Raw genomic sequence first — 12,980 nt, forward strand, 5'->3', positions numbered from 1 at the left:
CATATAAAATTGTATTACAAAGCTAATAAGCCAGTATTAAGTCAAAGTCCTTCTAAGAGAAAATTAAAATGATAATGAAGTGTAACCATTAACAATAAAGAGGATTTAGGGTTTGGGCTTTGTTTTCTTACCTTATGAAAGGATGATTCTCAACTGTCTTGAGAATGGTTGAATAAATGAATTGCTTCTAATCCTATTGTGCTCTGTGATTTATTGACGTGTATGAATCATTAAACACATGTAAAATTATGTGACCACTGATTTTACTGCTTTACGATATACTTCAAAACCAATACTAACTGTCAGATTAAAGGGGAAAGTCTTTTGGATGTACTGGTATTTTAAATTGTGCCCTAGGCAAGAGGAACCTTAAGGGAAAGCACCGGGTGTGACTTGGCGGCTGGAATGCATCATTTCTCTGCTAACAGTGACTGGTTTCCCCTAAGAAAGCTGCTTTCCATGACTTTCTCATTCACTGTCCCAAGATAAAGTTTGATACAGTGTTACAATATCATACTATTTAACTTAGACAGCCCTCTGGTTTTTCCTGGGTGTGAAAAGGAGACTACTAATATTTCTCACAAACGCTTCCCAGATATATGTTTAAATTTGAATCTCAGAAATGGAAATATCACGAAAGAAGATATATCCTGAATCTGAGTGAGTTTAAGTGACTGATCATCCAGCTGGAATGTGACAGTAGGTCTGGCATTTGTCCATCATACCCACTCCCCGACCCCGACGCTACCTGCAGTTTGTACCCAAACTGTGGAACACTTTGATCTTCACACTGGCTTCTAAGAGTAGAACCTCCAGCTTGCCACTGTAAGAGCGATGTCCAAGCTCTATAATTAATTCTCCTGAGCCCACTCTACCTCATCCTGATCAACCTGCACAAGTTTTCAGATGGTCTCTGCTGTCTAGTTTAACTCTGACATTAAAACACAATTCCAATGAAATGCTAATGGGATTCATTTTGGCAATACAGGAAAATGAGGAGTTGGAAGAGCAGGGAAATAAACACGTGGCCAAAAAACAAAACAAAACAAAACAGGAAAAATTCAGGCGTGATAAGGAGATACCTGTCTACTAATAACAACATATTAGCTGATAATAATATGCAACAAGGTACAGAAGGCCTGAGAGCATTACCTCTGTGACACAGACCTAACCCAAACCTAATTTCATCATATGTGACCTAAAATAAGTCATTTCATCTCTTATGGACTATTTCTATATCAGTAAATGTAGTAAATGGAAATAATTATAGTACTTACGTGTTGGAAAGAGTAGAAATTAAACACACTAAAATTGTTGGTCTATTCAACTCACAGAAATTAGAAGATCAATGCCCAGTATTAACAATGTTATTCTGAAAAAGGACCCACGTAAACCTGTGTTGGTTATAGCTCATTTGATCTTTCAGAAGAAATAAACTATAAAAGTAATATAAATAATAAAATTTACATACTCTTTGATCTGTCAAACCCCATTCTTAGTGTTTACCTTAATATAGTTGTTTGACATCTCAAATATCCAATAATAGGTTAAAATATATATACTATGTCCTTTAAATAGAATACAAATGTTTATGTAGTATATATATGTAATATAAATATATGTTCACAAAATCACACAGAATAAATGTGGCAAGCCATATTTTTATGAGTAGTGGGATTATGGATGATTTATTACATTGTCTTCTTTTCTAGCTCTTATTTCTAATTTTACATAAAGTTATGTATTATAAGCATTTTATATTTACATAATACTTATATATACATATGTACAGAATGTTTATATAAAATAAACATTTTATTGACAAGATAGTTACAAAATATTCTTCTAACATTTATTCATCCTGGGTAGAAGTGATAACAGAATGCATAAAGCTATATTGGGATCATGAATGTATTATGCTCTGACACTTGCCCACAAAGGCAGCAGATCCAGTTCAAAACAGATATGTGTTGTGTAATTTAAACAGGATTAGGGTACCAATGAGGTTGGTACTATCTATATCAATTTATGTTTTTATTGGCTTTAGAGTAAGATTTCTAACCACTGTGAATGATCAGCTGATGTTATTCTATGGCACACGGAATGTACAAGCCATGTACAGTTAATGTTGGTTAACTAATAATTTACTAGGACTTCATGGGCTAACTGGATCTTTGTTTTTTCTCCTCTCTATTCTTTTCCATCTTCAAATCAGTAATGATGATTACCACATAGGTAATTTGTGTTTTTTTTTTTATTTTTTTTTAAAGATTTTATTTATTTATTTGACAGAGAGAAATCACAAGTAGGCAGAGAGGCAGGCAGAGAGAGAGGAGGAAGCAGGCTCCCTGCTGAGCAGAAAGCCCGATGTGGGGCTCGAACCCAGGACCTGGGATCATGACCTGAGCCGAAGGCAGCGGCTTAACCCACTGAGCCACCCAGGTGCCCCAGTAATTTGTGTTTTTTTAATAAAACGTGTGAAGAATTTCAGTTTCTAACAAGCTTTGATGTCTAAATTCTACTGCTTTCTCTATCACCTTCTTTGACCCACATCCTTCCAAACTGGATTCATCCCCTCTCCTCCTATAAAAATTTTACATAGCTCCTATATTGTATTTCAAGGATCCTCATGATTTGGAATCCTATGTTTATCTCTGTGGTTATTTAAGTCTTTCCTCCCCCTTAGACGCTGAACATCACAAGAGCATGTACTGTGTTCATCTTTATTTTCCACCCCATAGCAATTACTACACTATCCTACAAAACTATGGTTCTGTTTGATGTGGATGCCAATTTAAAAGGATGGCTATTTGCCTATTTATAAATTCTACCATAATATAGATCATTCTTTAATGGATGCCTTCTGTACCTCAGAAATACCCCAGGCGAAATGAGGGAAATGACGACTTTCTCAAGAAAGTTCCGGATATAAAGAAATCAGGAAGAATGCTAATGTGACGAAAGAAGAGAATGCCTGAAGGTCTCAGTCTCGAGACAAGTCAAGACTCGTAAAAAGCAAAACCTGAAAGAAAGCCACCAGATTGCATAGCCATGTGCTCTCTCCTTGACTCCAGGACCATGCCCAGGAGGAGGGCATGAAGTAGCATTTCAGGCAATTGGCAGTGAGCGACGACAGGAATCTCTTTCTTACATAACAATTTTTCTTTTTCCTTTAATGTATTTATTTTCTCCACCCTCTTGCTGCCTTCTGCTGTCCCAGACAGAGATGCCCATGGTTATTTGGCACTACTAGTAAAGGAGCTAAAAGTGGCTTTTTGGTACTTCATAAACTACAAATGAATCCAAAATTAACAAAACAATCAGTGTGAGTCAACATACAGGCATCTTTTAGGCATTATCATAAGAACCAGAAAAGAGATGGGAAAGTGACTAAGGGATAGAAACGCACAGAGCCCTGGAAGAAAAAATATCTAATCTAACAAACACAGTCAAATAATAACAACAGAAATCACAGGAATGGGGACATTTTTTTTTCAAGTTCCATTTATAAAATCCAACCATCTGCATAATTCTACCTTTGTCTAGTAAACTGCAAAAGTTGTAGGAAACACTAGGATCTCATTCAAAAATGGGTTTTTCAATAGACGTTTCTGAAGATTTACTCTAGTGAGAGTCTGAAAACAGATCAATCAAGGCAGCTCAGAACAAAATAATAGGTTGGAAAACCACACCTACTCAAACTCTAACATTGTCTGCAGCATGTGGATTCATTCATTCGTGAGTTAATTTTTCCCATAAGTCTAAAATATGTCTGTGCATTTGTGTGCAGTGTGTATGTATATAGAATATTTTATTCATCCAAATTACTCTACAATCGAGGTTCTATTTTCATCTATATTTAAAGATGGCAGTACGCCCTGAATACTAAGATTAAAGACGAAGATTAAAAATGGTGCCAGGCATGACCAAGTTCTCATAATTTATAACTGGCAAAGGAAGAAATAAATCATAACCACCACAGACTAAATTATTTGTTAGCACTTACTATTGTTTCTCTTTGGATACTTTTCATCTTCCTATCAAATAAGTAAAGTGGGTGTTTGTATCTCCAATACAGATGTGGACACAGAAGAATGAAACCCAGTCCTCCCCACCTATATAAAGCCATGCTACTGCTCAAGTCATCCATTGCCCTAAGTAAGCAAGTTTTTATTCTCATTCTAGATATAGATAGCGAATGATTCCTTGGTCCCTTCCTCAGAGACTAGGGGCAGTTTGGTAAGAAAATGAAATACAAGCCAGCCCACACTACTGCACTGAAGTAATTTCAACATGGTACATAAAAAGAATATACTTATGGAGTGCTGGGGGCGCTCAGTCGGTTAAGTGTCTGACTCTGAATTTCGGATCAGGTCATGATCTTAGGGTTACAGAGATAGAGCCCCATGTCCAGCTCTGCACTGGGCATGGAGCCTGCTTAAGATGCTCTTTCTCTCTCCCTCTCTAAAAAAAAAAAAAAAAAAAAAAAAAAGTTAAAAATTAAATAAAAGAATACACTTAACATTCCTGGAGAGAAGTTTGGGTCACTCGGAGTTTATTTTAGTCATACAGTGCCTCCCTGTCATTCCTAGAACAAAATGATACTGTCTACTACCTGACACACAGAAAGTTTACTGATAGTTATATCGGCTAACGACAATACCAGTCTTGCACAGGAGCACTCCTAAACTATGCCAAAAGCCATGACAAACTATAAATACACTTGAATGTTCTGAAACATTATCAGAGATAATAGTAAAGTGCTCCTTTACTTGTAATGTTTCTCAAAAACCCTCGAGTGTTAATTTCTGATACATGGAAGAAAAAATAAAATTGAAGTTTCAGATAAAATCTAGATTTTCAGAGAAAGCTTGTAAGTCAGCTAGAACAGAGGAATGTCCATAATGACTCTGCTTCCAACTATTTCAGCGGGTAACAAATGATCCACCATGTGGCCATGACAATAGTTAAGTTCCCCTACCACGCTTCTAGACAGGAAGAAAGGTCAGAGTTCTCAGGAATTCAGGGCATGAAGCTTTTACAAACAGGCTGAAGAGTAGTCCCTCACAAGAATAGACTAAACAGTCTCTTTTACTCAACAAACCGGTTATTTAACAACCATAGTAAAAATATGCCATTTGTCTCCTGGGCATGGCCCAGCTTAGCTGCAACAGAGATTCTGTGTTGCTCCGAATTTTTAAAAAATTAGTTTCATTTGTAAAACTATAGTACATAAATGTACTAATAAAAAATTGTTGAGAAGATAATTAATGACTTATTACAGAATCTTATTCTATAATTTTTTTTAGTGTTCCAACATTCATTGTTTATGCACCACACCCAGTGCTCCATGCAATACATGCCCTCCACAATACCTGCCACCAGGCTCACCACTCTCCCCACCCCCCAAAAACCTTCAGTTTGTCTCTCAGAGTCCACAGTCTCTCATGGTTTGTCTCCCCCTCTGATTTCCCCCAACTCACTTCCCCTCTCCATCTTGTCCTCCATGTTATTCCTTATGCTCCACAAGTAAGTGAAACCATATGATAATTGACTCTCTCTGCTTGACTTATTTCATTCGGCATAATCTCCTCCAGTCCCATCCATGTTGATATAAAAGTTGGGTATTCATCCTTTCTGATGGAGGCATAATACTCCATTGTATAAGTGGACCGTATCTTCTTTACCCATTCATCCGTTGAAGGGCATCTTGGTTCTTTCCACAATTTGGCAACTGTGGCCATTGCTGCTATGAACTTCGGGATATGTACGGCCCTTCTTTTCACTACATCCGTAACTTTGGGGTAAATACCCAGTAGTGCAATTGCAGGGTCATAGGATAGCTCAACTTTTTTTTTAAAGATTTTATTTATTTATTTGACAGACAAAGATCACAAGTAGGCAGAGAGGCAGGCAGAGAGAGAGGAGGAAGCAGGCTCCCTGCCGAGCAGAGAGCTCGATGTGGAGCTCAATCGCAGGATCGCAGGATCATGACCTGAGTTGAAGGCAGAGGCTTTAACCCACTGAACCACCCAGGTGCCCCTGGGTAGCTCTATTTTTAATTTCTTAAGGAATCTCCACACTGTTTTCCAAAGTGGCTACACCAACTTGCATTCTCACCAACTGTGTAAGAGGGTTCCCCTTTCTCCACATCCTCTCCAACACTTGTTGTTTACTGTCTTGTTGATTTTGGCCATTCTAACTGGTGTAAGTTGGTATCTCAATGTGGTTTTGATTTGAATCTCCCTGATGGCTAATGATGATGAACATTTTTAGTCTGTTAGCCATTTGTATGTCTTCTTTGGAGAAGTGTCTGTTCATGTCTTCTGCCCATTTTTTGATGTGATTATCTGTTTTTTGAGTGTTGAGTTTGAGGAGTTCTTTATAGTTCTTGGATATTAGCCCTTTGGCTGTAGTGTCATTTGCGAATATCTTCTCCCATTCCCTGGGTGCCTCTTTGTTTTGTTGACCATTTCCTTTGCTGTGCAGAAGCTTTTGATCTTGATGAAGTCCCAAAAGGTCATTTTCGCTTGTTTCCTTTGCCTTTGGAGACATATCTTGAAAGAAGGTGTTGTGGCCAATGTCGAAGAGGTTACTGCCTATGTTCTCCTCTAGGATTCTGATAGATTCCTGCCTCATGTTGAGGTGTTTTATCCATTTTGTGTTTACCTTTGTGTATGGTGTAAGAGAAGGGTTGAGTTTCATTCCTCTACATGTAGCTGTCCAATTTTCCCAGAACCATTCATTGAAGAGACTGTCTTTTTTCCACAGTATATTTTTTACTGCTTTGTTCGAGATTATTTGACCATAGAGTTGAGGGTCCATATCTGAGCTCTCTACTCTGCTCCACTGGTCTATGTATCTGTTTTTGTGCCAGTACCATGCTGTCTTGGTGATCACAGCTTTGTAGTAAAGCTTGAAATCAGGCAACATGATGCCCCCAGTTTTGTTTTTCTTTTTCAGCAATTATTCTATAATTTCTATATATTATATCTTGAACGTGTATCTGTATTATATCTTGAACGTGTATCTGAATTTGAAATAATATATGATATATAATAGTATGCCAAATCATTCAAATACAATTATCATATAATCTCTTTAATATTACCAAATTAGTATCAAGACATGCAAGTCCATTTTGTACAACATTCACCCTGTATCCTTTACCAGCAGGGTGTTAATTTTCTCCTGAATCATTTAGATCACTGCATTTTAAGATACTTTAAATCACCTATCATAAACTCTCCCCAGGTCTTCAATTAGCTAAACTAAATATTCACATTTCCTTTAATTATCCACCATATAACAAGATTCCCAGAACTTCATGCCATAATGGTTATTTTCTGGTAAGTGTGCTATCATTTGATAGTATTTCTTTAAAAATATCCCTTAGAATTATAACGCAGTATTTTATGTATGATCTGATTAACATGGACTGGAATGACTCTTATTTCTCTTGATCCAAAGACAAGAGTACTTTTAATTCATGTTAAGACCAATTCAGTTTCATTTTACTACACTCAAATGTTCAGATTCACATGATCTATTTAACATAGCACATTTGTCTACAGATTTTTTCTTGGAAGGCTGGTGCCTTCACTCTTGGGTTCTGTTGTACATTGTCATAGGAACCTCTTGAAGTATTTAAATATTGAGCCAAGGGACGCCTGGGTGGCTCAGTTGGTTAAGTAGCTGCCTTCGGCTCGGGTCATGATCCCAGCGTCCTGGGATTGAGTCCCACATCGGGCTCCTTGCTCGGCAGGGAGCCTGCTTCTCCCTCTGCCTCTGCCTGCCATTCTGTCTGCCTGTGCTTGCTCTCTCTCCCTCTCTCTCTGATAAATAAATAAAAAAATCTTTAAAAAATAAATAAATAAATAAATAAATAAATAAATAAATATTGAGCCAAGAAAACGAGACAGGTGTGATAATGTCATCCCTGTTTTTCACATTTAGGAATACAAAGACAAATATTTAGACATGCTTCTCTCAAAAAAAAAAAATAAAAGTAAACTGACTAAAAGGAAGTGACTTTAACTTGTAGGAAAAACAAAATATATTGCCCATCATATTTGGAAGAAGTAGAGTACTTCTTTCATAGATTTGGTTAAAAAAATAATCTAAGATTTTAAAATATTCAAATCTCAATTTGTTTGAAATTCTAAAGGCATATTTCTGCCTGAATGTTTTGCATATTTCTGCCAAAAGTTTTCATATAATGACATCTTCCTACTGATACTTTATGCTTATTACAAAGCACATGAAACAAGAAATGAAGACCAAAGAGCTTTTTTCTACTGATCTTTTTCAAATTACATGTTAGGGGAAAAAGTGAGACAGTGAAAAATAAAAAACGACAAGGTTTAAGCTTCATCATCCTTTCTATTTTTTTCCCATAATCTCCTTTTTCTTTTTTAAATCCTCACTCATTCCACCCATTTCTCAGTCTTTTAAACGCACAGGATGTTACGAGTAGCAAAGCCCAGAGAATGGATTTTGTTTATTAAATTTGAAAAGAATCTAAAGCAACTATAGCAATTAGTAGTCAATAAAATACTTTCAACTAAATAAAACTAATCTCAGTACTGTTTCATATAGAAAATTTGCCTAAGGCAAACTTTCCTGATAGAAATGCTACAGTCTTGAGGTCAGTCCTGACTTTAATGCCACAATTTGTATTAGAGGAAGAATTATTCACGTAACGCAAGGTAAGACTGAGTTAAATCACGGCGATTAATTTGCCTGTGGGGTAAAGCAGAATTCAAAAAAATCTATAAAACTAAATATGTGGAAATGATAGAAGGAAATGTCAGTAACTGGGGCGCAGGTTCTTCTCTAATTAGTTGCAATGCATCATTAAGTTCTATTGTACTAGCAACTGAAAAAAACTCACTGTTTCAGAACTAACAAGAGAAGCATTAGAACAAAGACATTTGACTTCATACATTTCAATCTTTTTCAGTATATACTCATAGTTAAATCTAATAACAACCAACAGTAATAAAATACCTGAAAGAGACCATCAACAAAACATATAGTAAGAGGCGCCTGGTGGTTCAGTGGGTTAAGCCTCTGCCTTCAGCTCAGATTATGATCTCGGGGTCCTGAGATCGAGCCCCAAACTGGGCTCTCTGCTCAGCGGGGAGCCTGCTTCTCCCTCTCTCTCTGCCTTCCTCTCTGTCTACTTGTGATCTCTGTTTGTCAAATAAATAAATAAAATCTTAAAAAAAAAAAAAGAAAAGAATAAGAAATATAAAATAAGACAAAGTATTTGGCTTACTGAGGAAGTTGAATAGAGGTCTCTGATATCAAAAACAGGATAGCTGTTAAAACTCAGATGCTGGGGGTACCTGGGTGGCTCAGTGAGTTAAGCCTCTGCCTTCAGCACGGGTCATGATCTCAGGGTCCTGGGATTGAGCCCTGCATCGGGCTCTCTGCTCGGTGGGGAGCCTGCTTCCCTCTCTCTCTGCCTGCCTCTCTGCCTACTTGTGATCTCTGTCTCTCTGTCAAATAAATAAATAAATCTTTAAAAAAAAAAAAAACAAAACTCAGATGCTGTTTACTACAGCTACATCCTCGAATACATTCATATTGCTAAAATTGTGAATTACAGAATTTATTTGATTACTCTCCTCAATCTTTCATTTCCTTTTTTCCACCCTTGTATTTTAGCAAGCTCATCAACTTTATTCTTATTCTCTAAAAAGCCTGCAGTACAGATGAATATGTGATAGATGACAGATAGATAGATGATAGATAAAAAGCTTTATTATGAAAGCCATATAAGGTCAAAAGCTGCTGTGCTGAGAATATACTATAAAGGGACAGACCAGTTATTTGGCTCTATAATAACCCAGGTAGAACATGATGCTGACTTGGACCAGGAGATGGTGATGGAGTGGTGAGAACCAGAGATGGAGCCAGCAGGATTTGGTGGAGGTTTTAATGTGGGGAGGTCTGTCTACTCAACTGAGTGGTGGAGTTTCCATTAACTGCATTAGGGAAGAACGGCCATGGAGCAGGTTTATGGCAGAAGAGGAGTTCAGACCTGGACAGCTTCATGGGATGTGAGTAGGCAGTTGGATAAGGGAGTCTGCAGTTCAAGAAGAGGTCCAAGGTGAGTGTGTATATTTGGGCAGGGTTAGCATACATTTTTAAAGTCATAAGATTGTATGACATCACCAAAGGAGAGAATATAAACAGAAAAGGGAAGAGGCACAGGGACTAAGCTCTAGAATATACCCCAGTTTAAGATATTATCTTGGTCAAATCGCTTTCGAGAAATGCCACACCAAATCACACAAAAAAACAGAATTATATGATAGTGTCAGTCACTACAGCTTTTGCTAAGAGTGGGCATTATCTTTGCCCATTTGACATATTACAAATGGTTTCTTGCTATTTCAATATTTATTTATTATAAGTTAAAATAATATTTTATGTTTATTACTAATTTATATTTTTATGTATTTATATAAATTAACTATGTACTTAGCTCATTTTTCTCAAGTGTTCTAATTCTTATTCATTTACAAAATCATTTTACATATTAAGGCAATTAACCCTTCACTTGTGATATTTGTTGCATATACTCTATTTTCATTTGCATGGGTTTTGGTGTTAAAGATTTTACTTTTTTAGCCAAATCTATCAATTTCAGGTGTACAAGGTTGTGACTCAACACTTCCATATGTTACCTAGTGCTCATCATGACAATTGCACTCCTTAATCCCCATGGCCTATTTCACCTATTTCCCTCCCAAACCTGCTCTGGTAACCATCAGTTTGTTCTCTAAAGTTCAGAGTCTATTTCTGTAAGAATGCATTTTTAAATTCATCCTTATTGACTATACAATTCATGAGAATCTCCTACAACTGTGTCCCAGTTATTTCTTTTACATTTATTTATTTCTTACACATTTGGGTGGGGATTTTCTTAATAGACTGGGAAAAATCTGTTACAATTATTTCTTACACATTTGGGTGGGGATTTTCTTAATAGACTGGGAGAAATCAACATAGACATGGAGAGTTTGCTGTCACTTTAAACTTTAAATATGTTTTATACATGTGCAACAAACCTTTCATATTTGTCAGTTATTTAACTCTGCTTCCCCCTTTAGTCAAAAACTACTCTTTCTGGATTCTCCATTCAGTGAGGAAGCACATCTGTGATTTTTTTTCTTATCCAAAATCTAATCCACTGGAGTTTTTTGACTTAGTTCTTTAAGAATCTTTTCATTTGAACATTTTATTTTACCTTTAATATTAGCCTCCCAATCTTTTTTTCCTATTACTCCACTTTCTGTGTATACTCCCCTAATCAAAAACACATTTCTGTGACCACAAAAAATAAGCAAACCAAAAAACAAACAAACAAACAAAAAAACAAAAATACCCATGGTAAATACTAGGAACCCATAAACTGTTCCCCACTGCCTGGAGTGCCCACTTCCAGACACAACGCATGCCAGGGTACAAGACCCTCACTACCTCATGAAGCAGAGAGGTCCTTGAGAGGAAACTTGTGAGAACCTAACTGGCTCCCTTCCATCTGGGAATACAGAGAACAGGGACTCAAAAATCGGCCAAATAACAGATCTGTGGCATAGGCCATGGGTCAGTCTCTTTTCAAACAAAAAGGGCCCTTATTCCGTCATCTGGTTGATGTTTTCTGCCAGCTATCATGTGACCCCACTGCATTTTCTGAACGGAAAAGCTTCTGACTGAAATGCTGATTAACAAGGTAGACCGCTGCCTCTTATCCAGCTTCACTGAATGTGCACCTCAAAGAACATCACGCATTTGATGTCTTAAACCCTGAGTCTCACCTATGTCCCTGAGGAAGATTCTCTTCCTTCTCTGGATACCCTCCCCATAACCATATATTGTTTGGCTCAGGCATAGATACATCAAATTCCACAGAATGTAGTTTGTCCTTTTCCCGTCTGTGGTCATACATTCCATTTTAATGGCCATTTAACTAGAAAATGAATACTGCAGCTTGTAAGATGCTGAAAGACAGAAATCTCACTCTCTTTCATGATTCCTGGAATAATTACCCCTCCCCCTCCCATTCTGAGTATCTCACCTGCGCTTCCCCTGAAGGATTCCCTCCCTCAAACTCTTCCATGTTCAATCCCTAAATATCCCCTCAACCATCTGCTCCTAACGATAGCTGTTCTGGCTTTAAACTACCTCAAGGAAATTCCTCCGACAGAACATGTACTCTGCTCATTTGCTCTTTCCTTTTAACAATGAATGGTGCTTACTGAGCAGACCTTAAAGGAAATCTCCAAGTCAATATCATGTGATTTAAAGAACAAACTGAACAGACTGAATTTGTGGGACATGGCAAGGAAAGTAATGTACTACCTGATTATCATGTCAGAATTCAATACCTAAAAATAATCACCTCCCCTGATACTCATAAAGAAAAAAAAAGCTCAAAATGGGTATTCTCTAAAACTCGTGGGCAAGCCCTACTTGTCATCCCTGATATTTGATGTGAATCAGCTGGGTGGAGGAAGTGAGAATTTATTTTTTTAATTTAGTTTTGTTTATTTTAAGGAGGGCTTTGGGTCCTTCTTTTCTAATTTAAGATAGATAGGAAAAATTAGAAGAGATTTCATGAAAAGATAAGCAACTTAGAGACGTCCAATGACTGGGGAGGTGGTATCCACTTTATAGATTTGTGTAAGGAAAAGAGGAAAATACAGAATTGTATGTTCCTTTGTAAACATGTGTGAGAGAGGGGAGAGATTTAAATGGAGGGCTCATTTTTTTCCTTTATAATCAAGGACATTTCTTTCTAAATTTAAAATGGGCAAAAAGTCAAAGAAGAAATCAAGAATAAGACTGGCCAGGAAAGAGGGCAGCAGAGCTAGTTTTAGAGGAATGTAGGAAATTACTCTGGTAATGAACGTTTTAGGGAAAGGGAGTAATAAGTAGTTTTCAGAAACCACAATTTCTAAATTGAT

General features: G+C 37.0%; 1 protein-coding gene across 1 annotated transcript in view; it reads right to left on the reverse strand.

The window, feature by feature from the left end:
• KCNH5 (potassium voltage-gated channel subfamily H member 5) overlaps nt 1-12,980 on the reverse strand; it is a 336,334-nt gene that overhangs the window by 104,931 nt on the left and 218,423 nt on the right. The window lies entirely within an intron of this gene.

The sequence above is a fragment of the Lutra lutra genome, chromosome 7 (genome assembly GCF_902655055.1).
Source record: "Lutra lutra chromosome 7, mLutLut1.2, whole genome shotgun sequence".
Taxonomy (NCBI): Eukaryota; Metazoa; Chordata; class Mammalia; order Carnivora; family Mustelidae; genus Lutra; species Lutra lutra.